The sequence below is a fragment of the Corapipo altera genome, unplaced genomic scaffold (genome assembly GCF_003945725.1).
Source record: "Corapipo altera isolate COAL_440 unplaced genomic scaffold, ASM394572v1 0, whole genome shotgun sequence".
In the NCBI taxonomy this organism is placed as follows: Eukaryota; Metazoa; Chordata; class Aves; order Passeriformes; family Pipridae; genus Corapipo; species Corapipo altera.
In genome coordinates this window covers 71,054,735-71,081,997 of record NW_020884872.1, presented here as the reverse complement: position 1 = coordinate 71,081,997, position 27,263 = coordinate 71,054,735, and the positions used below count along the sequence as shown (strand labels likewise).

The 27,263-nt window shown below is 40.7% G+C and overlaps 1 protein-coding gene across 4 annotated transcripts in view; it reads right to left on the bottom strand.

Moving 5' to 3' along the window:
- LNX2 (ligand of numb-protein X 2) overlaps positions 1 to 27,170 on the bottom strand; it is a 57,501-nt gene extending 30,331 nt beyond the window's left edge. The window contains exon 1 of one of the 4 annotated variants that reach the window (XM_027651847.1): positions 26,937 to 27,170. The gene's annotated coding sequence lies outside the window, so the exon portion shown is untranslated. Of the gene's footprint in view, positions 1 to 2,015; positions 2,369 to 19,818; positions 19,839 to 19,859; positions 19,947 to 26,936 lie in introns of those variants that run through there. The other 3 variants (XM_027651865.1, XM_027651860.1, XM_027651854.1) reach the window with 3 other exon arrangements.
- Positions 27,171 to 27,263: the final 93 nt, after the last annotated feature.

Sequence of the window (27,263 nt, the reverse complement as noted above, 5' to 3'; positions counted from 1 at the left end):
AAGCAGTACTAGCAACATGTATTGACTTTACAATAGTCATGTTAATTATACTGATACCTGAGGGCTGCACTGCCTTCAGACACCAAACCCCAATTCGATCCTAGTCCAAGTTTATGAAACAGTAATCCTGTTAAGACTCTTTGTCTTTTGAAAATGCAAACAAATGAAAGTGTTGTCAAAAAACAGCACCTGTCAGCTCAAAGTCAGGAAACAAGATCTACCAGATATGGACAGGGCACAGCAATCAGCCTGGGGCAGTTTTCTGCTAAAGCTGCAGCCACACTGTCACCGCATGCCAATTAATACACCTATTTTTGGTGCAAAAAAAAAAAAAAAATGCGCAACCCCTTTTCCATGTTTTTAAGTGCTCAGCAGAGTGACTGGAAGTTTTATATTCAAAATAAATAATATTGTACCCGAATGGTGACTTTGTTCCAGTGAACCAAAACCAGGCAATGCCAGGTTTGCAGTAAAACCACCTCTCTATAGATTATTTTTTTGCCTCTGTGATAGCCTTTTGGTTCCATCAAAGGAATGCCCTCACAGACAAGATGTCAGCCCTACACCAGGTGATGACGCCATTATCACTGCAAAGGCAATGGGTCACAGGTGACAGTTTTCCTTCCCCACCTCAGGAGCGAGGGTTTTTACATGCAATTCCTTAAAAAAAACATGCACATGCACTCCCCTGGCTGAGTATTTTCACAGTACGGCATTTTTCAAGGATGCAAAATGAAACCCTGCTTAAATCTGAGGAATAAGTGTTTTTGGGAAAATTAACAGGACTGTAAGCTGTGTTTGATATTTGTAGAGTGCTGTGTTTCCATGGCAACTAGGGGGCTACGGGCTTTAATTACCATTGCAACGTTAAGGGTCCCCGCTGTACATCAGGGTGTGAGACGCTGCCACGCGGACGGACCGGCAGAGGAAATGTCTGTGCTGCCCCTCTCTGCCCCACGGCTGCCTACAGAGGTTTAGAGGTTCCAAGCAACCATCACACCAGGAAACGAAGTGATGTACAGAACAGGGACACCAAAGGGAAGCACAAGACTAGCCATCATCCTTAGGAGAGATGATGGATGATTCCCACCTCCCAAAATCACAACCTCAAACCCAGGGATGCTCGACATCCTTAACAGGAGGAAAGAGAGGGATATGGTGCCCAAAGATAAAACAAATGGCCAGAAGGTTTTGCTCAAACATGCAAAGATCATCCTGCAGCCATCTTCCGTGGCACAAATGGAATGGCTTCTATTTTGGGACCAGGAGATTAAAACAGCTTTATGTTAGTCAAATTGGTCTCAAATGAGATAGGGAAGATGAGCACCGTGACTGTACAGAGGTCCCTGCAATGAAATATCCATTCTTTGTAGCAAATACAGAGTTACATCTAATAAATCACCTCAGAATAGAAGAAAAGGAAGTAAGAGTATGAATCTTTAACGAAGATACATCTACAGATTAAATTTTCCATATTCCAACTGAACAAGATTAGTGCTGAAAAGGGAGGAAGCAGGACACTCAAGCCAAGCCAGATGAGAGCCACTCCTGGTCTGCAGGAAGCACAAACCCCGCCGGAGAAGAATGAGCTTGAACTTGCACCCTCTCCTCTGCAGGCATGGCGAAGTATTGCTCACAAGTACTTCCCTCCTCTGTCATCCCACTTCACAAGCGAGGCAGGAGCTGTCTTCACAATTTGTGAGAAGATCCCCTTTCTGTAAGTAAATTAAATTTTCTGCTCAGTGGAAAGAAAAGTGCCTCTTTCTGGAGGCTAACCCTACTTGGTGTCAGAAGCCACCACACTGCAGGAACGCCTAAACATGGGACAAGCACCTGGCGACTCAAGATGCACCCAGGTCTCTCAACAACTGAGCAGGTTGGCAACTTTTAGGCCTAAGCATATAAAGAGATCTGCAAGAAACCTCCTTCAAGTTTCTAAACCTGTTTCCAGTTTTTTGCAGCAGTGAAAAAATAAAAAGTAAAATGAAATGAAAGTGAAAATAATGCACTCTTACCTGCCAGGAGACCCAAAGACAAATTTCCTTCCTAGTGCAAAAATAAGGAAAGCAGTATCTAATTACACCTGCTGTAACAGGTGGGTTTTTATATCCAGTGGAAGCAAAGAGAATACCCCAAGAGTCAAAAATCCACGATAAGGAGACAATTAGTAAAGCTTTCTTCTCACTGATGGAGCAGAGGAGAAAGGCAAGAAAGAGTAAAACATTTGCTTATCCGCCATGGATATTTTCTGCCGTGCAATCTGTCCACCAGCCCTTGCCATATGTGCCACCCTTTCTGTTCGGAGATATGAAGGCAGCAGAAAGCTGTCCATCAAGATGCTAAACCTTCTGGAAGGCCCTCCCCTGTGCACTTTGCCCTGAAAAGGGGACTTTCATGGATGAACAGAAAACACTTAACTAGATTAAATGTAGCTTCCTCCTGGAGATGCACAGAGAGAATTTGATTTGATTAATTCAGATTTTAAGGAGCAGCAGAGATCCAAAGAAACTAAAGGAATCTGAGAGCTATGTTCCCTTTTTCTGCTCTTCTGTATAACCAGCCCCCAGCCCTACGGGTGTGCATGGAGGAAATTCAGGGAGACAGCACTGGGATTAATCGCAAAATAGCTTTGATGACAGAGAGAAGCTGGGGGTGGAGGGGTGTAAGGGATAAAAGAACTTTCTGAATAGTTAAATTGCAGGACTTAACTATTTTCAAGGAGAAACGCCAGCCCATCTCTTCCTTCAGGCATATGCCACCTTGCATAACTTGTTACAGCTGGTTTCCCCCATCAACCACAACTTGAGTGATGGTGGAAAGCTATTTTCAAAGGTAAACTATGCTGTTACTAAGCAGTTTTTTCGCTTAGCCATATCACGAAAAGAAACAAAGCTACCTCCTACTAAGCTAACAAAAACCCCACAATCTCTCTCAAAACAAGCATTTCTAAGATCTGTGTGAGACAGAGCCAAGAAGACTCGGTTTAGAGACAGCTCAGATAAACGATAAGCCCCATGCTGTCCTTGTCCTGCAGGAAAGGAGGCAGAGTCCTCTGCAGGAGCGAGTGCCCATGGGCTGAAAAGAACACATGAGAACTCATGACCAGAGGAAGAAAGCTGAAAGTACAGGAGAGTAGTGCAGAGGATGGTCTAGACTTGGTCTGAAGCTTGCAGCTTCAGCCTCCAGCCTCAACCTGCCAAACCCCAGCAGCTACGGAGCATCACTTGGAGAGCTAAGGCAATTGCCTAAACTGCTTATTTTCTCCCTAATGAAAGAAAACAAATATCATCACATTAGGACTCTCTCTCAAAAAAAGAAGAAAATAAGAGCCTTCTTTAAGCCCACAGTCAAGGAGCATTTAATTCAGACTACCTACACGCAGGCCAAATTAGGCAGGAGACATGACTTGCCCCTGAGCAGGGATACTGCAGGCAGTGACGGGCTCACCTCTACAACCACCCTTCTTGGTCTGCAGCCCAGCACAACCAGGGATCAGGGAAAGCTGGGCTGGCTCTGGCCATTCCTCGGCAAGCAGGTGGCTCATCCCAAAAGCACTGCCACGCCTGAGCAGTCCCTATTCGTGCCTGGGAATGACATTAGGATCCCATGCACTAGCTGTCACTTGAATTAACTCCATGATAAAGGCAAGTTCTTTGATTCTTAATGCTTTAGGGGGATGGCTGTGCCTCTCCCTATTAAATCTGTTGAAGAAACTTAACTCTGCTGCTGTACATAACTTAATTTCCACCTAATTTCCAGGGAGAACTTTCTTTCTGGTATGTGTAAAAAGCTGACTGACCCAGCTTTGGGCACACAGAAAAGGCAGACCGTGACTTGTCCTCATGCTCTTTTATATTTGTACAAAATACTCCCATACTATTTTGCAGGATGCTTTTCAGAAAACAAAACCTCTGAATTGAGACTTTCTGCTTATGTTGCCTGTCATACCTCAACAGATGTACTCTGTAGAGATATTGAAAATGTATGGCTCCACACATTATCAGAATTTACATAACAAGAACATGTTACATCTAGAAGTTGTAGTCTTAAAATACACAAATATTATCTTAAATAAAAACCATTTAAATACTTTGTATGTAAACAGATATTTACATACACAGTAGACTAGTGCTTGATCTGGGGCCTCCAGACAGGATTCAGAGAGGGAAGTGGATGTTGAGTTGACTATGTAAAATCAAGTCTGGTTATACATATTTGACAGAGACAAAAAACATGGAGCAAAGCCTGCTTTTTAGTCCCACTATAGGAATCATAAATTCTCCACTTCAGCCCTTGTAATTACACAGCCACCAAGAACGAGTGGAGACAACATTTGCTGAACGAAAAAAAAAATATTTTTCCTAAAACACTTCTCTATCCCCTAACCAAGTTTGCCAGCTGTTTATTTCAAATACTTTCTCCATAAGTTTGTCTAACTGCATGTTAAATACACACGCAAATGTATATAAATAAAAATAGAATTTCACCACCTATTACATAGGGAAGCTTTTACAGTGCAGCTATTTATCCGCCTGAGGTGCAACATTTGGCTGCTACAGCATGTCCCTTGAATCCTGTTACTGCTCTCAGAAAGAAACTACTTCAGTGGGAACACTGTTGGAAAACAGTTCTTTAAGATTCAAGTGAAAATGCTGGCAAAGATGCACAGCAGCACACACACAGCAGGCCAAGAGGTCCTGGTATGTATTCTCACATGAGTGACAGGGGCTAAATATTAAGCAGCAATCTCCCAACTCACCCTTGCAGAATGAATAATGTGGAGGAGGGAGAGCTGAATTGCTGTTACAGCATTTCTGGCCACTTTCCTTGATGGCCTTGTTCTCTTTGTTTAAGAAAAAATAACATTCCTAAACAAAGGCAGACAACTGAAAACCATTACCTTCTAAGTGAGTAGTACAAATTAAAATCAAATCAAAGAAAAAAAAAATGACACTAAGGACAAGTAAAGTGGCAGCACCTATGTAAAACATCAAACTGGTAGCCATATGCAGAAATCATACATAACAGATAATACATGTAAAGAACTATAAATCAAGAAAGAAACTAGAATAAAATTGCTCAATACAAGAGATTTAAGTCCTCAGAAAGGCTACAAGCAAACAGGGGGAAAGCTCAGAAGTTTGCTAGGGTGGGGAGGCATCAGGGCTCCCAACTGCTACGCTCATCTAGCAAACAAAAACGGAGCTGTTGAAAAAAAAAAAAGGCCTAGAATTATGAAAGAAAAATGCATTTCAGTTCTTAGATACTTAATCATAAATTTGCAAAACATATACAAGACATTTACTCACGTCACTAGGCAATTCTGATTCACCACATTTTGGGAAGAGAGTGGGAAAGGAGTAATGTGCTAAAGAGCCCCACCAGGTAGGCCGTTCAGATTCCTAACTTTAGGCATCACTCTTCTGTATTCATGGTCAAAATGGTTGCAGCAACAGAGGCCAACAGAGGCATGCTACATTGGGAAAGAGCCAACCTTTTCCTCCTCCTCCTCCCTGTCCAATCTCTTTTCAACATGCTGATATTTTGCATTTGAGATTCTGTGGGGGATGATACAATTTTCACTTCCTCATTTATTCTATGCATTCAACCCCTAGGAGCCAGCTTTTAAAACACCAGTCTTGCTTTGAAGGATAGTACTTCATCAGCAGTGCTTTTGAAAAAAGGTCTTTAAGAGGCAGACAACTCACCCTCTGGAGTACCCATCTTCTTTGCATTCCTTAACCACAATACCCATTTTCTCAAACGAAGCACTTCTCAACAAGTTAGGTTAGGTTCATAGACATAAAAAGTTCAATTTCTCTTTTATTTCTGCACTTCTTTTTTTACTCCCAACCTATGCTAAACACTTTCACATGTTTTATGCCAGATACTCAGATAAAACATTTTTCAAACTTTATAAACTTTTTTTTTTTAATTGTCATATTGTCCAAGAGCCAGAAACCATCAGAGACAACAATCCTGCTGCACTGGGAGCTGTGTAAATGAACCCAAAGTATTATGGTGTCTCCAAGATAAGGACTCACATTCCCATGGGATATATTTCTTTTTCACAAAAAAAAAGGCACAGTGCTGTGCAAAGAGACTATGAGATGCCAGAAATGCCACACAAACACCAGTGCTGCTGTAGACACCTGCCTACCTTTCATACAGAAGCAGCAGCAGCTGTGTTGGTAAGGCCAGGTTAGCTCCATGCAATGGAGTATTTGGAAATAGCACACTTCCAAGTTTCTCTGCTCCTATCAGCAACAGGGATTCAAGAAATTACTCAGAAGTTCACCTTTGAAGTCCCTGTTCATAAACTCCAGATCCTGTAAGAAGCAGCTCAAACTTACCATCAAGTTCAGAGCAATCTAATGGCTCACAAGAACAGGGCTTAGTGGGTTTAAAGACAATGCCACAAGTCATCTTCACTTGGCAGAGTCACTAAAAAGCTAAGGAATACCCAGAAAAGAAATACACACTTAATCCTGAGAAGGGTCCCTTCTGTATCAACCCCACAAATAGCAGTCTGCTCTACAGTTACCAGTTTCCAGCTAGACACAGACACTTGTGTCAGAAAGCCAACCTTTTATGCTTCTATAAAGAACTGTTTAATACTGCAATAAAAAACAGCCTTGATTTTCACTGATTTTGACAGTTAAAAAGCTAATAATTTCAATTTAGTGAACCAAGATGAGGACAGACAGGGTAATTAAAAGCCTTTATCCTGTACTTCATGTGAAAACCAGAAATGCAGACAAGAACACGATGAGAGTCTCATTCAAAGGAGACATTTTACTTTAAAAGCAGCAACTCAACTACAAGCAACACTGTCTCTTAATATCAGTCACATGGGATGAGAACACAGAAACAAGTAATATCCCAGGCAACTAGGCTGCCTCCATGTGTTGAGTGACTATAAATAAAAAGACATAGGGAGGATGGAGTCATGAAAAGGCCATCCCAGCTGAAGAATTTTAAGATAGAAAAGGTAAAACCTTTCATGGAACTGAGAAGTTACACTAGAAAGCTTCTGCAATAATACAGCATACTTTGGCTAAAGGGAGTAATTCGTATAATTTCCCTTTGTAAACTTTGAGACTAGAAATTTATGAACTCAGATTTACTGCTTGTCCACACGGACCGGTTTAATTGAACATTTGGTTTCAATAAAGTTAAATTCTGAACTGATACTTATTTTGCTGTTAGAGTATGTTGTGTTGCTTTAGCTTTAGTGAATCCTCACTACTAAATGGAATATAAACCAGAAAGGGTTTACAAAGAGTCTTGGGTTTTTTTCCACTGAGTACATGAACATAAATCACTGTACGTTTCCTATATCCAATAAAAGGTGTTTTCTTTCTGGATGCTAGATTTGGAGAACAGCACATCTGCTGAGGCACTGGCTGCCTGGAGACCCAAGTTTTCCACTGCCCTCCAGACTCCCTTCAGACTTGTAAATGTAACCGAGGAGATACTCTGGCTTAGAGATTCCCAGTACCAAAAAACTGACAGCCAGAGCATGCAATGAACTAGCTATAAAACTGTATTCCAAATAATTATTGTAAACATTGATACACAGTATGCTTAAGGTAAGAAAATACACCAACAGAACCAGTGAACCTCACCAACAATTTCAAATCTTCAACTAAAAAACCTCCTAACAGCCAGATCTGATGCCTCACTTGCTCTCCCATTTTTTTTCCTCTCTCCTTCCCCTCCTCAAATCCTGGAAAAACAGCAAAATGTGAAATATTCTTTGGGATAAACATTTCCAGCTGAAAATATTAAGTGCAGTTATTTCAAAATACCTACACACCAACAAGTCCTGAAAGCAAACAGATTTAATAAATAAAGAAGGAACAAAAGTCTGAATGATCTTCAGTTTCTCATTCTGATTTTTAGGAGTATATCATCCTCTTCTGATTTAAAAAAAATCTTAATCAAAGGACTTGTGTTACTTAAAGTCTGCATGTGTTGCATAGCACCCAGCAAAACAAGCAACCTTTTTTTGCAAGGTGGTTATGAAGGCTACCTGGAAGTTTACCAAGGTTTCTAGGATGCCCATTGGAAAACCTTATGGATAACTGTACAAACACTACTCCACATGTATCCTAGGAGACCAAAGAGCTTTCGTATTTAAGAGCTTATTTCCCAGCCACCCTCTCAATACACATCTCATGCAATTATAAATAATACAAATAGCTGCGAGAAAGGAGGACACTGGTTTAATTTCAGCCAGAACATATGCTGACCTCTGCTTGTATCTGCATAAATGTTGCATTGTATTTCACTACTTCTTTCTCACCTTCTGACTACAAGGATACTATGTAAGATACCTCATGCAATTCATGAAATGGTGTTTTTAAACTTGAATTTTTACAACCACACAAAGATATATTTTTTTAATCTTTAAAAATTCACACACGTTCATGCAACTCACCATAAAGAGCCCTTGTATTCAGCCTGCCAAAAACAACATACAATTTAGGAAAAACCCTCCAAAAGAGAAATTTAAAAAAAAAAAATTAAACAAAAGCACAAACCAGCTAATTTAAGAGACTCACTTTACACTTCATGTTTGAATAGCCTATGCAATTGAAACAAGCTGAATCAAAAGCAATCCCTTCATTGCTTGTTTGTAATTCTCATCACAAGGTCTAACCTGCAGTTAAGCACCCAGTGCCCAGACTCTCAAGAGGAGCAGCCTTAAAATGCCGAGCAGAGCCCCAGAAACATCCTGGTACAATTCCTTGACAGCCAGCACCCAGGTTCTATTACAAAACCTGCAACAGACCATGACAGCTCCTTCTCTTCCTCACCTTTTTGGTCTGCATTTCTTACCCTTCCATCCCAGTGGAGGTGAGAAAGGAGCACAGCATACCTGCCCAGCATAAAGGAAAAGAATATACTGTTGGCCTCCTGGAGGAGGGGATATCACATCACAGAGAACTTCAAGGAAAAAGGTTGTTGGCATGTTGGTATACACAAATTAATTCACCAGTGGGTAATTAAAACAGAACCAGTTCCTCTCATAATCACCAAGCAGCTCTTGGGGTTTGATTTACTTAAAGCAATAAACTAATCATCTAACCTCACCCAAATATGAGTGAAGTCCTAATAGCTGTGGCTCAGGAAACACTAGCCAGGGCAGAAGCCAGGGTAAAGGATCTGCAAGCACTCTCTTACACTGTGTCCTTTTCAAATCCTAAACCTAATATTAACTGCAAGCTAAAATGTCGCCAGCAATTCCTCATGAATGCATAATGAAACACTGCTACTACATCTTGCACATCACAGTTTTGTAAGCACACTCGGTGAGTGTGCGTGGGCATCACACATGCAGGAATACTTAAAGTAACTCCATGTATATTGTGGTTTCACAACACATACAGGAGGTTTCAAGCCTCTGTTGTGCTCTCTATGTGCTGTACGCTATAAATATTATGTAAAGGAACACAATGTTTGCAAGAAAAACAACAAATTGGATTATATAACATTCTTTTTCTTTCTTCTACTCCTCTATTTAAGAAAATTCTGGTTTTTTGAAAAAAGGAAATGAAAGTGAAATCTTGAAACTGTTCTCAAAACTGCACATACTTTCTCAAAAAAACCTCAATTTCTGTATAGTTTTATAATTCAGTATCTCAATACTGCAGCCGTATTCAGTAAAGAAAGTCAGTTTTATATCCTGAAATTGCTCTACTTTTGTCAATTAAAAAAGGAGGAGAAAAAAGAGTATTGTTTATCTTTCAAATTAACTAAGATCCTGGCTTTTCGAATACTAGATACACTGCATATTTGCAGACTCACAAACTACTATCTTTCACAGCAGCTTTTATAAAGTCCAGTATACTGGATTTCAATAACACCGCTTGCAAATTGAATACTTTAGTATGACTTTCCCCTTATATTTGAGATAATACAAATGATATACAGGAGCATCTACAGCCACCGAAATGTGATAACCACCATATCCCTCCTGAGACCATCCTCTCCCTTCACTTAGCTCCATGAAGTGGCTCAAAAAAACCCCACCCAAATTTGCAAACACCAGAGTAAATCAGCAGTAGACAAGTATGCTCCAGCGGGGAGGGCTTCAGTTTGAAGTCTCAGTGGATGCTTCAGAAGATGTCGTGGTGGTCTTTATACCACTCTCCACTTGAGAAAATATGACTGCAAAGTAAATTACCCATATGAAAAACTACCAAAATTGTTTTTCTTGACTTTCTTGGCTTGGCATGGTCTTAAACACGCTTGGATAAAAAGTATAATGAAGAGGACTGATGTCCTTCTAGTTCATAGGAGAGCTGCATGGCCTAGATGAGATATCACTCTGGGGAAACCACCAGAACAGTTAAATAAATTGTCCACTCAGAAGTGAGGCCCATTCTGCTCCTTTCCACTAAATAAAACCTGTAATGGTATCTCAAAAACAGAGAACACTTGGAAATTTTTCACCTCTGCTAGAGACATTTCCAACAGCACTAAAACAACAATGTCAATGATATTTATGCTAGGTTAGGGGCATTTTCTTTGAGTTTTTACATTTACCTGCAATACACCATTTCAGACAGAGAACCAATATAAAACCTATCTTGGCTACAGCATTCCTCTGTCAGGGATGCTGACAGAGGGTTTCCTTTAGCATGCACATGTCATTAGCTAAAATGAAGTCATGGCTATAAATGGCATTTACTAAGATACCAAAATGTTTAACATGAGGATTTTAGCTGTATGAACAGCATGTCAAAAGTCACACAGCAAAGGAAGGGAGTGTAAACAGAGCCCTTACTCTGGCACATGGAAGCTGCCCCCCAGACCAGCCCTGCTGTCACACGGCTCCCTCTGAAATCCCAAACACCAGTACTGTTTCTACTACTGTGAAAGCAGAGGAGCACAGCCAACAGGCTGAACCAGAACTCACTATGTGAGCCCCAAAAATGCCTTCAGGAGCCATGTCTTCAAAAGACCTGAGTAGCTAAAGGAAGAATGTTCTCCTCCTGAGTGATCAACCTATTCCCTTCAACAACATTGGGTTTAACACACAGACTACAGTTTTAGTAGCACTTTGCAACAGGAAATTTAACATTTTAAGATTTCATTTCAACTAAGCATGCTACATGATTGCAATGATCAGCTGAATAATGAGATTTTATGGGAAAGAAAACCTACCACAAAACCTCTTATCATACTAACCTCAAAAAAACCCAAACACCAAACCCAAAAATGTATTTCTGAAGGAAGCGGTAAACAACTTTTACTCTCATTAAAAAGTTGAGAAATGTGCATAACACCACTAAAATATAATTAATACACAGCCTCCAGAAGAGTCCGAAGGAGCAATTTAATTAACCACCCACTGATTTCATAAATGACAAGAACGCACAAAGGTAATGGCACCTTATAATGGAAAATGTCCTGTTTATTTAGCTGGCAATTGTGCTGTTCTATGTTGTGCATAAATATGAGGAAACATATTTTGAACTCATGACATTTTAACTTTGTAAAGTGTGACAGAACAACATACTGGCCATGATACAGCCACTGTATACTCCACTTATTTAATGCCTTTACCCAAGAACCTCAAAGTCACTGACAATCATAAAGGTCTTAACCTTTATGAACTCCTCTTTTTCCATGCCCTCTTCAGAAATGCGAAAGAGCTGGAAGGAAAAAACCCCAACATTTTAGTAGTATGCCACTTCAAACAAACTATTGCCTCATGTATGGACTTTGTTTATATCTGTAGTTCTCCCACTTTCATAAAAAGGGATCCTCTGTAAGCCCTATGAAATACTTCTGTTGACTATCTTCTGAACTCATTTTGCAACTTCTCACCCTTTTTCTTCACATGAGGAAAGCTTCTTTTCAGCTGCTACATCCTTTATCAAGGCTGAAGAGAAGCAGCTCTTACCAAAGTAGGAAAACAACATAACAAAATAAATGTTCCTTGTTTTTTTCATTGGACTTTTCAGGGATAAAGCTGAATTGAATTAATATTTCTTCTTGCATTCACGAAACTCAAAATGCCTTTGTGTTGCAACACTACAACCATCATAGTCTATTTCACTGAACATGAAACAAAGTAACATCTGAATTTATGAGCTGTTCATCTCCCTATCTAATGGACACACTAGAAGCATCCTGAAAATATGTGAAGAGGCTGGAGAGGGTCCAGAGAGGGGAAAGGTGATCAAAGGAGTGAAAAGCCTGCCATATGAGAGCCTGAGAGAACTGGGTTTGTTCAGCTTTGAGAAAAGAAGGCTTAGGGGAGACCTTAACACCATGTTCCAGTATTTAAAGAGTGGCGACAAAGAAGCTGGAGACTCTATTTCACAAGGAGACACGTGGAAAAGACAAGGCGTACAAGTCGGAGATTCCGACTGAACATAAGAGGCACAATCAGCCACTGGAATAATCTCCCCACAGAAGTGGTGGATTACCCAACTCTAGACACTTTTAAGATTCATCTGGACAGGGTGCTGGACCATCTTATCTAGTTGTACTTTTGCCAATAAAGGTTGGACCAGATGATTCTTGAGGTCCCTCCCAATCTGGTATTCTGTGATTTATACTTGCTTTGGGGTATACATAATTTAAAATGACACACTGAAGAGATTCTTCAAGCATTAAAGTCTCCACTGCAAAGCTGATTGCCAGACTACAAGGCTCTCCTTACAGGATTCAACAACATACCATAAAATGATCCTCAGCAGTGCAACACTGCAGCAGCAGGGCATACAAGGATGGATCTGGCTACCTTGTGCGCTGGCCTCAGGATCTCTCATCCCACCTGTCACCCCTATTAGTAGCTGTGGAATGACATTAATGACCTTACATAACAGTGGTTCCCTGTCACCTACTACAGGAAAAGCATTCCATTTGTATGATCAAGTGCAGATCCCAATAGCAGCACTATACAATGTACCTTGCTGAAGTGATTAGTTTGCGTGTACACATTTAAATACACATTTCTGCAGCTTTGCATCCAACAGTGAAATCTTTACCTAGTGGTATTAACTAGTCATATTTACTGCTCCTGAGGGTTTCCCATCATTAGGTGTTTATGATATTTACTCAGTTTGCAGCAAACCATTACCAGACATACCCAGCTGTACTAGCTGCCTGTCAGCGATGCCATCAGATATGTAAACATCTTTATAAAATGATGAAACTTCCCATTAACTTTTATGCATTATGCACTGTGGTCTACTTAGCAAATAGACAAGGAAAGAAGAGCTCCTGAATAAATACCACAAACCTGCCGCTAATTATTTTTTTGTAAACTTCTCGGGTTTTTTTAAGTCTTTCCAGCTTTCATGTGTGAGCATGTGCATTTAAGTCAGAAACCAGCAGGTCCCAAGTACCACCTGTGCCCCATACCCCAGCTAGAGCACCTTTGGGTTCCTTGTTAATACTCCCTTTGGTGACCTTCCTCGAAGGACTCTTAGGCACCTTACTGCAGGATTGAACATGGAGCTGTCTTCCTATGGTTAATCATGATAACTGCTGCATGTTTCCAAGATGCATTCACCCTGTGAAAATGGCTTAGATTTTCTGCTTCTAAATGTTATAGAAAACATATTGTTTAAATTGTAATATATGATTCAATTGTCTGCAGCTTCCAAAACAAACTGACTTGTTTCTGTCGTTTATTATTGCAATAAACTTTATCAGAAATTCTTACCTTCTCCATGCCACAAATACATTTTGAAAGAAAATCATGCTGCACAACTCTCAGCAAGAACTCCATTTACCCATCATACTCCTCCCTAACAACTGCACTCAAAATTTCTTGAGTGGTCTTACCTGCACTAAGAGCCCATCCACAGTACACAGATTTCATGTGCTAAGTTAACTAGGTAAGAAACAGTAGAAAAGAGACTGACCACAGCTAGAAAAAAACTTAATCGTACAAATTCTTGTTACAAGTGTTGTGCTCCACTGGGGAAAGCTCTCAAAGAAAAACAGTGCTTTGTAACTCACCAGAAGTCACCTGGGATGCAGGACAGAGGGAAAGAAACAGGAGCACTAACACAGGAGAGCTCTGAATTTCTTACAAAATATCGGAACGTGCTGTTGAAGCAAGTAGAAACATCAGATCTTGAAGATTACCTTCCTCAAAACCTTCTTATACGAATTCCTGTAACTGCTTGTTTCTTTTTAAGTGGGTTAAATGCTGCCTATTTCCCCCCCCTATTGCTAGGAAGATTCTTTTTTCCTTTATAGCAGCATTCTCCCAAGTTCACTGCTACACAAGTTTGAAGAGCCAGAGTCAAGGAGGTTTGCAGCTTATGAACCTGGCCCTCACTATCTCCCCTGGCAGGCTGGAGGGACATGAAGTAGCTGGCAGTCCTCTCTCCTGCCTCCCAGCGATCCCTCAGCCCACTTCTATGGAGACACAGGATAGATGCGAGGAGATAAGTTATTAAGTGATCAAAATACATACAGAAAAACAATTAATTTTAAGTATTACATGGGGGATATAAGTAGTTTATTAATTGCATCTTCCAGATTAATTTCTAATTCCACTAGGTCATGGCACAGTGAAATAATTTAAATCAAGGGATTTAACGGCACTTTGAGTTAGTTTAATAATGCTAAAGCTTACTGTATATATTCAAGTAGTTATCTCACAAGAACTATCTTTTTTCACTATTTAGTAAAATAAGTTCAAAAATCAAAGTATTTCATTACCATTCCTGGTAGAGAACCTTATTTAAATTTTACAACGATAATGAAAATAGACAATATCATTTCATTAAACCTTTAAACTAAAAAGCACTCAATTAAATCATACTGCTTATCACTACAAAATTAGATTCTTTCAGTGCAGTAATATTGCTCTTCTCTGTTCCTGTCCTCCCTGCCACTGAAGGCTCATGTTTGATTTCTACCACTGAACAGCCCTTCCATTTGCTTCCACCGCACAACGTAATTTTGGAAGCAGCAGAGTCTTGCCTTGAGTTTGAATCACTGTTGCCAAAAATCTCATCCTTACAAAACTGACTTCGCATTCTCAAAATTGGAAAGATTAGAAAATAAGATATTGCCCAAAGTGTTTTTTAGGTTTCTCTGCATATAAAGTTTGACTACTTTAACACTGACAGGTCAGCCTCTGCACAGGACCCGCTTTCATACAACCCACACAGCTCAAATAACATCTGTTATATTTTACCAAGTACCTGCTACTGATTGCTTGCATTTCCACAGGCTTTCCCATGGTTTCTGGTTGTATGAGCAATCTTCAGGGTGGCTTTCATTAGCACTATCTCATTTCACATTTCAAGAGACCAGGAGAACACAGATGCTCAGCTTCCAGGGCTCAGCTGAAGTAACTTGTAGCTCACAAACCCACACCTTCTTCTGCCATGTCCCTACATCTCTACCAGCATGACAGCTAGAGGGTTATTTTTAAAATGTCTTATGTATGTGCATTACCTGCTTTTAATGAAATAAGACCCAGAAAAATTTATTAAAAGATAAATAGGCAGACTATCTGCCATAAAACTTTACTGGCAAACAACCTTAAAATTCCTTAAGGACCCTAAAAATCCTTCAACTCAATTTTCTGAATTGAGAGGAATCCACTCTACTGCTACATTTCTTAAGTAATTTCTTACAGAATAATTACATTAAAAGTTGAGGGAAAATTTAGTTCTTTCCATGCCAAGGTGTGCACTCCCTTTGTGACTTTTATAATCTCAAGAATTGCTAAATTCATGTAAACCTCTTAAACAAATAAATAAAGCACCGAGAAAATTTTTCTTCTGGAATTACTTTGCAGTGTAACTAGAATGGTACTTCTCCTTCACTGGAATATGTTGTGGTACTAATTCAAAAGTTCACATCGTTTTCATTTCTTTACTACCAGCAGCAATCTAGGAAATGCTGCCATCAATAGTAAATCTATATGAAGTCACACTCCTCCGGTGCATTTTGTGCATAGCAATCAGTTCATAACACAATCCTGTGTTGTTTAAAATTCAGTTTATTCTTCAATTACTCTGCTAGCCCAACTCTAATTTATTGTATTTTCTGGTACATTTGGTTTTGGATATTATGACATCCTGGCTCACACCATTAGAGAGGAAACATAAAATGGTGAGGCTGCCTAGGGACAGCTGAGAGTAAGATAGCAACAGCCTGGAAAATTAACAATATCACTGTCTCTGTGCTCAGCTAGACCTCTCCTGCATTAACGCTAAAAAAAATTTGGCAGTATTTCTCCAGCATAGACTTGACATCCAGGAACAGCCTCAGAGGCACCATAAAACCCCAGCGAGTGTGGCAGGCAGCTGGGGTGGTTGGGAGGGTGGACAGCAGCCTCTGAGCCCGCTGAGGCAGCTCAGCTGCAAAAGGAAGGAAATACTGGCCCTGCTGCTGCTTGGAGCCCACCAAAGAAACCAACATGGTTCTAAATGCCACCAATACTATATACACTGATTTTTTGGCTAATTATTTTTTAGCCTTGCATTTTCTCAGTCCTAGCTACCATTTCTTTCTCCCTGCAACCAAGGCGGAATGAGACGCAGGAGCCAGAAGCCTTTTCACGGCATCTTCCTTGAGAACCCCGGCAGAAGGGAGGGCTTTACCTCCCCCTCCAGCTTCGTGACCGACGCATTAACCTTCAGGGCATGCTGCCAGCCCCACCTGCTTACTCAGGCTTTTGACAACCAGGGAAGCTCTCACTGCACTGATTTGCCCTTCGAAGATGCATCCTCTTTCACTTACTCCTCCCTACGACATTTGGCGTTAGAACTGAATTCAGAGGATGGAGGAGCAGTCCTGATGAGAGAACGCCATACTCTTGTATTCACATCTGACCTTTATCCATACAACAGATTGACAATTTCAAACACGAAAAATGCTCATGTGCCTGCACAACTTGCTCTGTCCCAAGAAATTCCACACTGGGTTCTTAAAAAAATGTATGTTTCCCTTCTTTTTTCTGTTTTTTAGCAAGTCTAAAGACAGCTTACTAATAAAACACCCAAGAGTGAATGTTTTGCTGGGAGACCCAGGCAGGTAGGCTTATGAGAGGCTGCCAACATTGGAAAGAATTTGCAGTGGGGGAAACCTGGCTGGACCCAAATCCTTACTCATTATTTTGTCCTCCAGAAAGCAGATTAATTTTCTCCTATAGGATAATAAAGTTTTCCCCTGTCTCTAAGTTGTCTTGTAGTTCAGGCAGTATTGCCAGCTCCTTCCAAACCTCATAAACAATAAGGATTTTACTAAAAATGAAGTTGCTGCAACTGTTGCATTAAAAAGACAGTGCCAAAAATTACATGTAGCAATGTTAACATATGATAACTCAGGTTGCAAACTTATTTACAAAATTAAGAAATGCCACGTTTTAGCTTACCCACTGCCTTCCAGTTTTCCAGTTTCTGTTAGGTTGCTTGATCTCACACTTAGGAAACCCCACTGAAAGACAGTTACAGGTGCACGAGAAATAAGGAGTACAGTTTCAGCTTATGAAGACTGATGGAGTCGGAGTGAATCAGATCAGGCCATATTTAGGTGGGATGAAGAACTGGGACAGAGGGGCTCTCCCCTCCTGTTAAGTGCTATCCCAGGCTCCAGTGCAATGAAATACTACCACAGTGAGACACTCTCATTTTGATGTGTGGCTGCTAGGAAACTACTGAACAAATTCTTTGAAACCACACGAAAACTTTGGCTCCAACCATTTTCTCTTCTCAATCCCACATACTCATAAGCATCGTGCCTATGCTTATGCTGCAAATCAGTGCACCTGCTCTGGAGTCCCCCTGCACCCGCTCTCATTACCCTCCGTTTGAAACAAGTCCTGAATTGAGATCGGAGACTTGATTTCACCTCCCAGCAGGCAGAAAGTAATCATCAATAATTGATGTCAGTTGGTTTCATTTGGGGCACTGCCTCAGGCATGCAATCGAGAGTTATGGTATGCACCAAGAAAAGGAGGATTTGTATATATAATGATTTGATAATCTGAAAAAAATCCCTTAGTAAACAAAGGAAGTTTACGGATAATTGTATTAGAGATTAGAGTTGTTTTAAAACAATGTAGAATGTATTTGAGAACATCTGGGAAGAAAGATGGCAGCATTAAAAGCAGTATCTTTGGGGAAAATATTTCCCCCCCTCAAACAGAAAACAGTAATTAATTCACTATTAAATCCTAATCCTTGTCAATTCACATAAAAGCAAAGCACTTTTTCTAATAAAGACTTATCAATATATTTAAATTAATTTTTAAAATATTTAAATATGTTTTCATACAGTTCTAATATCTGATTAAATGATTGGTTATTCCACATCTTTAAATGCTTCCACTTTATTTCAAATTTGAAAAGCAGGCTTATTTTATGTCAGAAAACTGAAGACAGAACAGCCTGTGGACTATGCTTTTGCTATCATATGTTTTTCAATGTCTTTTACTGATGTCTTTTTACATATTTTAATCATCAGCTGGAAAATCAAGAAAATAACTCCATTTATCTTATAAAGGTTACTACTTTTCCATCACACAATTACTGTGTTCCAAACTTTTGGTGTGGTAATTCAGATAAAAATCCCCTCAATGAAACCCATAAACTGTTCATGACTTTTCTATAATGAATGTTGATAATTAATAATATCTGTACAGATCTTCTACTTTAAACAACACATTATTGAAGCTCCTCACTGCTGTAACTGCTGCCAGCGCTAGAAGAATAAAGTTACTTCACAATTAAAAAGGTAAAAACTACAGAACTGAACAATAATTAAATTGGTAAAAACATACTGGATCAGATTTCTATGTTTTTTACTACTGTATTTCTGCTTCATTCTTCAATAAAAAAGCTTAGATGTTAGAGATAAATTTGGAAGTAGTTCTAAGTTAAGGTCTGGAAAAAAAAAGAGAGAATTGTTGAAAGAAAATAGCAAGTACAGGGTTTGTTTTTTCCCTTTCTATGCCATTTTACTTCTTTATATAAAGAAATTAATTTTATATATACACAAATATTTGTAAAGGAAGATCAATGACGAGTAGAATGCTAACCAGACTGGTACAAGCAGCCCCAGCAAAGAAAGGCCACAAGGGATGCTTTACTATAACCACACCATCGTAGCTGTGCTGAACTGAGTGACTTCCTTGGGAGCAGAAGCCGGCAAAAGGACTCTCATGCCTACAAAATACCCCATGGAGTCACCACTGCAGTCAAGCTATAGGGATGGCTAAGTAAGACTCAGCATGTGATACATCATCTGAAAAACAGTATATACAGGATAGCACACGTGAGTGCATTCAAGTGAAATCCCTTCTCTCCTGCATTTCAACTTAACTTGCTTAGCAGGTTTTCAGGTATACACAGCCTCGCCTATATCAACACCCCAGAACAAAACATCTTTATCCTCAAAATCAGTACTGCAGCTAAAACAGAACTCTTTCTTCTCTGACGCTGTGAGGCAAAAATAAATAAATCTCAGCACAAAGTTGACATCACTGCGTGAATTAAGTTGCCTTCACTAAACTTGAGACTTACTTAAAGACAAAAGATAGCTGTTGTGAAATCCATATGTTCTGATCGTTTGTAGGAGGTAACATGTCAAGCAGTACCCAAAAGTTCTTGATTCATTATCTTCCACTTCACAGTGGCACGGCACTTCTGACCATTTCCTGGCTTCGCAGCTTTTCAAACTTTTCAAAATATGACTTAGGAAACCGTTACATTTCTACAACATTTCTCTAGTCAATGGCACATATCCCTTACTGCAGAAGAAAGGACCGTTAACGGTTTCATTTCACACTCCAGTAACCCAAAATTCTGTGTTACCACTCACTTTAGTGTTAATTTTCCCATAGATTCTCTTTTTCTGCTTACATGGCAAGACAACTCAGGTCAAGTGCTCAGACAAGATGTGCTGCTGATTCTCCTTTTCACCACCACTGAATCACCTTCACTTTTGCTTCACTGCAAAGTTATTTTCCCTGCAAAAAGCAGGAGAGCCACAGTCAATATATAAGTCAGCAGCTACCAGTCAAAATGGATTTCAAAGGGGGGGAAAATGCTTCACACAACTAAACCCATAAGTATTATTTATACAGGATCATTCCAACACTGTATAAATACACAACGACAGGTATATTTTCTGTTGTACAGAATTGGGGAAGCCCAATTCAGCTCATGTCACTTCCAGCTACAGAATATAAAAGTATCTACAGCAAACAGACATGCTGAGCCAGGTAACAAGAATGGAGAGCGGTTATTTTGCCAGATGAAGTAGACAGATTTTTTTTTACTAGTGATTTCAAAAAGAAATACATTTGGTGGTTGTCACTTAATTCTTATGAAGCTTTGTAATGTGTATGTACAGATCTAACTTACATGTCTTTTTAAGACATTTGCATGAAATGCATGACAGATCCACAAATACACAAAAATATCTGTATTTTAATCATAATTGAGATTAGCTTTACCTTTAACATCTAAAAGGAATTAAAATAGTTAAGAAGCAAATCTAAAATCTGAAGGCATTCAGTACTGGTTTAATATTAGGCAGGAAACCCTGTGATTTTTACACCTTCAATCTTCCTTAGAAGCAGCAATGACAGATTAGCAATGCACTAATTGCAAAAACAGTTCAGGAATTTAATTGTACTAATTTTTAATTAACATAAATGCAGGACAGAACTATTTTACTAATTCACTGGGTGAGCCTCCATTAGCTTGTGTTAGTAACAATAAATGGATGAGAAAACCCCTCTTGAGCAAACAAGACATAAAAACAGGAAAAAGAGGCCAGACAGAAGGAAATCCTCGTCAACCTGCTCCAGAAGAAGCTTCACTGAAAAAGTTTTCTCAGAAGTTTAAAAAACAAGTTACTTCAATTCACAGTTGGGGCAGCCCAGGGGAGCACTGTGGGTTTGGATGACAGCTGTGGTGCACAAATACTGTGTCAAGGGTAGTTAGAGCTGTACAATCGGAATGGGGATTATAGCAAACTCTCTGAACACAACTAGAACAATTACACAACACATTAGGATCTATGAGGTCTTGTGATGCATCGATCAGTTTTCACTTACAGCTATTTTACTCTGGTTATAAACAAATGCTAACCAATTTGATTTAAAAAAAAAAGGGAGAAAACTATACAGGGCAGGGGAACAGAACCAATAAGAGGCAAGAAGACAAAGGGTGGGCTATTGGAGGTAATAAGAAGCAATCCTCTTCTGCATGAAGAGGCGATAGTTTTTACTGGTTTTTTTTCCTGTAACTTTTAACCTCCAAATGCACAGGGGTAACTTAATAGCCCATATTTACGTATTTAATCTGCTGCTGATATTCATTGCACTATCCATGAGGCAGACAAGTATGTCCCCAGCATCCTCCTTGAAATGTGACTTGCTCTAGATGTAGGTTATCCAGCTATAGGATGGACTTGGATGGTACCATTCTGCACAGGCCATTACTGACGGCAGCAGAAAAAAACAACTGTGTCGAAGTAAAAATGTGGTTAGCTTAAGAGCCTTGTAGAGGTTTAGTTTTTGCAGGTAGTGATGTCAATTAAAGCAATGATTTGGATGACATGGGCATACCTCTATAGGCTCTGTTCTACTGCCGTAAGAGTATGACACAGCTCCTTTCATCTGGGGACTATGAGGTATGCAGACAAAAGCACAGTCACATTATGAAGTAAAATGCACCAACAAAGGTGGCTCACTGATACAGCTAAGAAGTTGTTGTTTTGGTTTGTTTTTTTTTTAAATTAAGACTTTGTTCAGGAATACCAACCAAAACTTGATAGCCAGAAAAATCATGACACACTAGGATTCTGAAACGTTGCTTTTGATCAGAAAAAAAACAAACCTCATGGGTTGGTCCCTTCAAAGCAAACACAACATTCCTGTGGCAGAACACAACAGATTGTCAAAGCACAAGACTGCTACTACGAAAAATCATTTCCCACAAACTGGTTTCAGCACACAAGTCAGCCTCCATTAGCTTTTTGCTTGAATTTCAATTTGCTTCTGTTGTGCCAAAAATCTCTGCTGCACTAGCTTTCTTCTTCCTATCTATGAACTCAGAAACGAGGATTAGAACCAATCTGAAGAACAAAAAAAGTCATAGGAAGGTAAGAGCTTAAAATCCTGTGTCACTGATATTGTTTGCCTTTTGGGACCAAAATTTTTGAAAATGACACTGCATTAAGAGAGGTTCTCTGTGGTAGAGAACTTGGGTTCAAGCAAAAATTGCATGCAAAGAAAATAATAAAAAAAAAATCTACACAATGAGTACAACTGTAAGAGTCATAAAAGTGCCAACATAAAGAACACTGACTGGAACCCAATAATAAACTGTGCTTATTTCAAATTGTTTGCTAACCAGCCAGCCCCTGGGAATGCACAACACTGGCATCCCGACATCTTCCACTGGACTTGTGCAACCTCTTCAGACAAGGTCATGGAAACATGTAGTGGCACCGTGATCTCAGGGGCTTGGGAACAGTCTATATCACACTCCAAAATCACTCCCACTGCAAGGAATGTACAATACAGAAGTAGGAAGCCTGTCGTTCAGTTTTCTTCACTCTGCTGAATAATATCTGACAGTTTTATACCACTCCAGGCAACCAGATCCAAAACCTGATCCCACTTTGCCCTTCTGCAGCTACTGGGTTCCTCCTTTTTGCCCAGACACGTGGGTTCTCCTTTAATGTGTACCACTTTCCATTGTGCTCTACTGCTAGAAAAAGGATAAATAAGTCATAGTTCCTTCTGCTTCATTATCTAGAACTATTTATTACTACCATTTACAGCACTTTAAAACTGGATCAGTTCATATGCTGGATATACTCCATCACATTGCATTTTGTTCTACGAACACGGGTTCTTCACAAAAATTCTGCACAGCCCATCAAGCAGGGGTTAAGCACGTAACATCTCTCCAATGGATTATAAAAACACTTCCTTCTCCAAGTGATAGATGGGCCAACAAGAAGAGATGCTATGCCAGACCTTGTTCTCACCAACAAAAGGGGCTGGTGGGGAATGTGAAGCTCCAGAGCAGCTTTGGCTCCAGTGACCTTGGAATGGCAGAGTTTGAGAACTTCAGGGGAATGAGGAAGGGGCACAGCAGGGTCACTACCCTTGGCTTCAGGAGAGCAGACGCTGGCCTCTTCAGCGATCTGCTTGCTTGAGCATTGTGGGATAATGCCATGGAGGGAAGAGGGGCCCAAAAAAGCTTATTAATATTCAAAGATCACCTCCTCCAAGCTCCTCCAAAATGGGAGGAAGAGTTATTTGGAGGAGCTGGTCTAGGGGACCAGCAACCTGGTCTAGGGGAAGGTGTCCCTGCCCAGGGCATGGGAGCTGGAACTAGATGATTTGGAAGATCGTTTCCTAGTCAAACCATTCTATGATGATTCAATGATTCCTCTGTGGAACGAAGGAAGAACAGCCAGGCAAAACACAACATCCATCACTCTATCCCAAAGTAAACCAACTCTTCCTGGGCAAAAATTGACTTCTATATAACAATGATCTGACTCATTTATAATTTAACAATTACTTTCTTACCCAATTTGGTCTGGTTTATTGTGATAACAGCAAGAAAATTCTAGACATTCTTAACAACATTCCAAACCCCAGAGCAACATCTACTTGCTTACTTGAAACAAAAATGAGACTGCAAATGTTAAGCTATGCTACCCCAGGTTGCCATTTTTAAAATGAAAGTAGTTCCCATTATTTGAGTGGGAAAATTGCAGAAATGCAAAACAACTTGAAATCTTGCATTTTCACAAATTACCTGACTTGGTATCAAATGACTGCACACTTCAGATTTTGTGTTCACCATCCAATGCACAGCTCAGCACAACATTCGCCCCGGTTCCAGCCCACAACTGACATCAACTGAAATAAGCGTCTACAAGAACATAAAGGATTGACATCTCTGATACCACCAAAGTACTTCAGAAATGAAAGAGGTGCCTGTAGCACTGCAAAGCACATTGCAAAGATGAAGTCAGCTCGGATACAACAGTGCTACAGCATGTAATGCAGTGGCAGGGCTGGAGGCACCTCCACACGTGCTGGTGGATAAACCAGTCCCCAGCTCAGAAGCAGAAGTCAGCTACCATCATTATCTCATGCAGAATACAGAGCAATCAGTATGAAAACATATGACAGGTTTATCCCACGAACTTTGTGAACATAAATCCTGACCCTGAAAACATTTACATGCTGGCTTAACATTAAGCCTAAGAACAGACCCACTAATTCCAAAAGAAATACTTGGATGTTTAAAATTAAACATATGTAAACACAAACATCTACAGAATTGGGACCAAGAAAACCAAAAAGCACAAACCACAACATTATTACTTTTTATTGCTCTGTAGACAGAATGACCCAACAATTACATAACTTAATACTGATATTTAAAAACATTTTCATCCTCAAAAGGCACTACAATTTCTAAACAACTCCACTGCCCTAATAAAACAATTAAGCAGCATGCAATTCAATGGTGTCACATTAAAATGCTTCTGCATAGCAAATCAACAAAGAATTTTCAAATATCAGAGGCAAGCCACTGCCGTATCAAATAGGCAACCAGCTTCCTCTGGTGCCTTTTACACCAGGGAGCATTTTAACACTGAATGAATCCTGTCCTCTTATTAGTTACAATTCCTAATGTCTAATAGCTCCTTAAACAAGTGGCATCTTGCTGATCCAAGGCAATAATTTATATTAATTCAATGTCTAGTACACATCATGTCTTTACACATTTCATTTTGATATTGTTTGTACAACTTCCTCACAGCTGCTTTCAACTATATTAGCATTTTTTAAGAGTACACAAAAATGGGATAAAAGAAGAAGGAATTATTTTCGAGTTATTTTGGAATATTTTCAAGTATAGTTTTAACTGGTAGCTAACACACTTCTGCTGTTTTTCAGTGATACAGGCCCATAAATATATACCACAACCGAGGCTGACAGGCTGTTCAGTACATGTACAGTGATACAAAAAAAGAAAGTTTCACTGAGGTGGTCAGCGTTTCCAAGAAAGAAGACTCCAAGCAAATGCCAAAGCTTGCAATGTCAAAGCCAACATTTTTGGCATGACAGCTTTTAGTAGGCTTATTTTTTAACCTGTCCCAAGAGAACAGGACTTTTCCACTTAATCACCAGCTTATATTTCTCTTGCAAAGTTTTGTCCCTAAATAGTTGCTCTTTTTTTGGTAACAGAAAATTTGAGTCCAGTGTTAGAAAGTCATACTGTATTTGCAAGTCTCAGACCTGAGTCCAAGGCCCGGGGCTCTCTCTTGCTGAAGTCACTGAAGGCGTAGGTAGGAGTCAATATGTTTAAAAATTCAGTACTTAAACTCTCATTTTAAAATTATGCTGGGGTTTTTTTCCCCAATATCCACACATTTTAGAATTGTAACAGTACAAGCACTTTAAAAAATAATATTACAAACTTCATTAAAAAAAGAAATCTACTTGGGTACAATGGTGTTCTTTGCAGCCTGCTGAATTTGGAGAAAATAATTTTAAGTTGTACTGTATTCAGAAAAGAGGATTCCTTACTCAGTGAGCTGATCATTAGCAAAAAAAAAAAAAAAAGAGTAATTATGAAGGACTCTCATTAAGTCCTAATGGTTCTAGCAAGTACATCGATATAACTTATTGCCATTTTGAGGAAACTTGTGTTAATAAAGTTAGGGCAGCATATGGTATTAACATGTTTATTTTCCAAGTGGTAGGGACACTAACCAAAACCATCTGATGTTTCTTCCTAAGCCTCCTTGATCTGCTGCTGGATTGCAGCTTACAATAAAGCATTGCAAAGCCAGAAAGAATTGGGTAGAGGAATAAAAAATGAAATCAGTAATTCAAAGTGTTTATTTAATGAGAGTCTAGCTCAGAACAGTTTCTCTCTTGAACAGATGCTCAAAAGCATTTATGATTTGAAATTTACTTCCGAAGACTATCAAATGTAGCCCAAAGCTAATCCCTAACAGACATTTTTTTTTTAACTTCACGGTCAGAGACAAAAAACAAACCCCGATATCATGTAATTAAAAGAGGAATTAAAGGAAGCTCGGACGTACTTAACAGTGGATTTCTACGGAAGTAAACAATCAGCACTATGCATTAGGAACACGGTAAGAAAAGTCACCAGGGGCTGCTAGATCCGCCACTACCACAGCTCCAGCAACTGTTTTCTCAATTACTTGGCGAAGTACTAATGTTCCGTCAAAAGCAGTGATAATTTTAAAGTATGCCCTGTTAAAGCATAGAAGACACGAGGTTTAAAGTTTTCTAACCACGTTTTCAGCAATAAGAGCTAACAAATGAGGGAGATAAACGGGGAGTGTGGGTCAGAGCATCGAGGGTTGGAGCCGACGTTCGGAAATAGCTGCCAACCACACGGGCTCCAGCGGCATTTCGCAGCCAGCCCCGAGTTCCTCTGGCGCAGCTGTAAAACACACAACCTGAAACCCGCTCCTGCAGCAGGGGTTCGCTCGCAGCTGTTCCTCTGCCTCCCCCGCACGCAGTAATCTGACTCCTTTCCAGGCAGCAGCTTCTTTAGTAGAGCCACGCGAGAGAACAGCATAGGTGTATCGGGGGACCCCAGAACCAGGTGCTTCCCGGGCGGGTCGCCAGCCCCCGAGCCTACCACTCAGCCTCGCAAGAGGGGCAACGCCACCAGGCTGAGCCCCGCCGCCGAGGCGGGGGCTCCAGGGCGGGGACGCAGCTCCCGAGCTCCCACCTCAACCCCGCGCGGCTGCCCCGGGCCCTGGCCCCTCTGCCGGACTTGTTGCCCCCTCAGAGCGGCTCAGTCCGGCCCCGCCACCCCCGCGGGGACCCCCAGCGCCGCCGCCGCCGCGGAGGGGGCTGAGCGGGGCTGAGCCGCCCGGCGCCGCGGCGGGGCAAGGAAGTTACTCACCGCCGCCGGCTCGGCGCCGCGCTCTCCTCCTCAGCCGCGGCGGCCCCGCCTTACGGGAGGCAAACTCTGGGCAGCAGCACTTGGGGAGCGTGTCTCCACCGGGCCGGGCCGAGCCGGGCCAGTGCTCCCGCCTCCGCCCCTCGCCGCGGGCAGCGGCGCGGCCCAAGTGACAGCGGCGTTCCGCCAGTCCGGCCGCGGCCCCGGGCGCGGGGCCGGGCTGCCCGCAGCCTATGGCAGCGGGGCCGGGGCGGGACGCGGCGGAGCCCGGGACCGGGGTGTCCCCGCCGCTCGCCTGATCGGCAGCGCGGCGCCGGGGGCGGCGGGGGG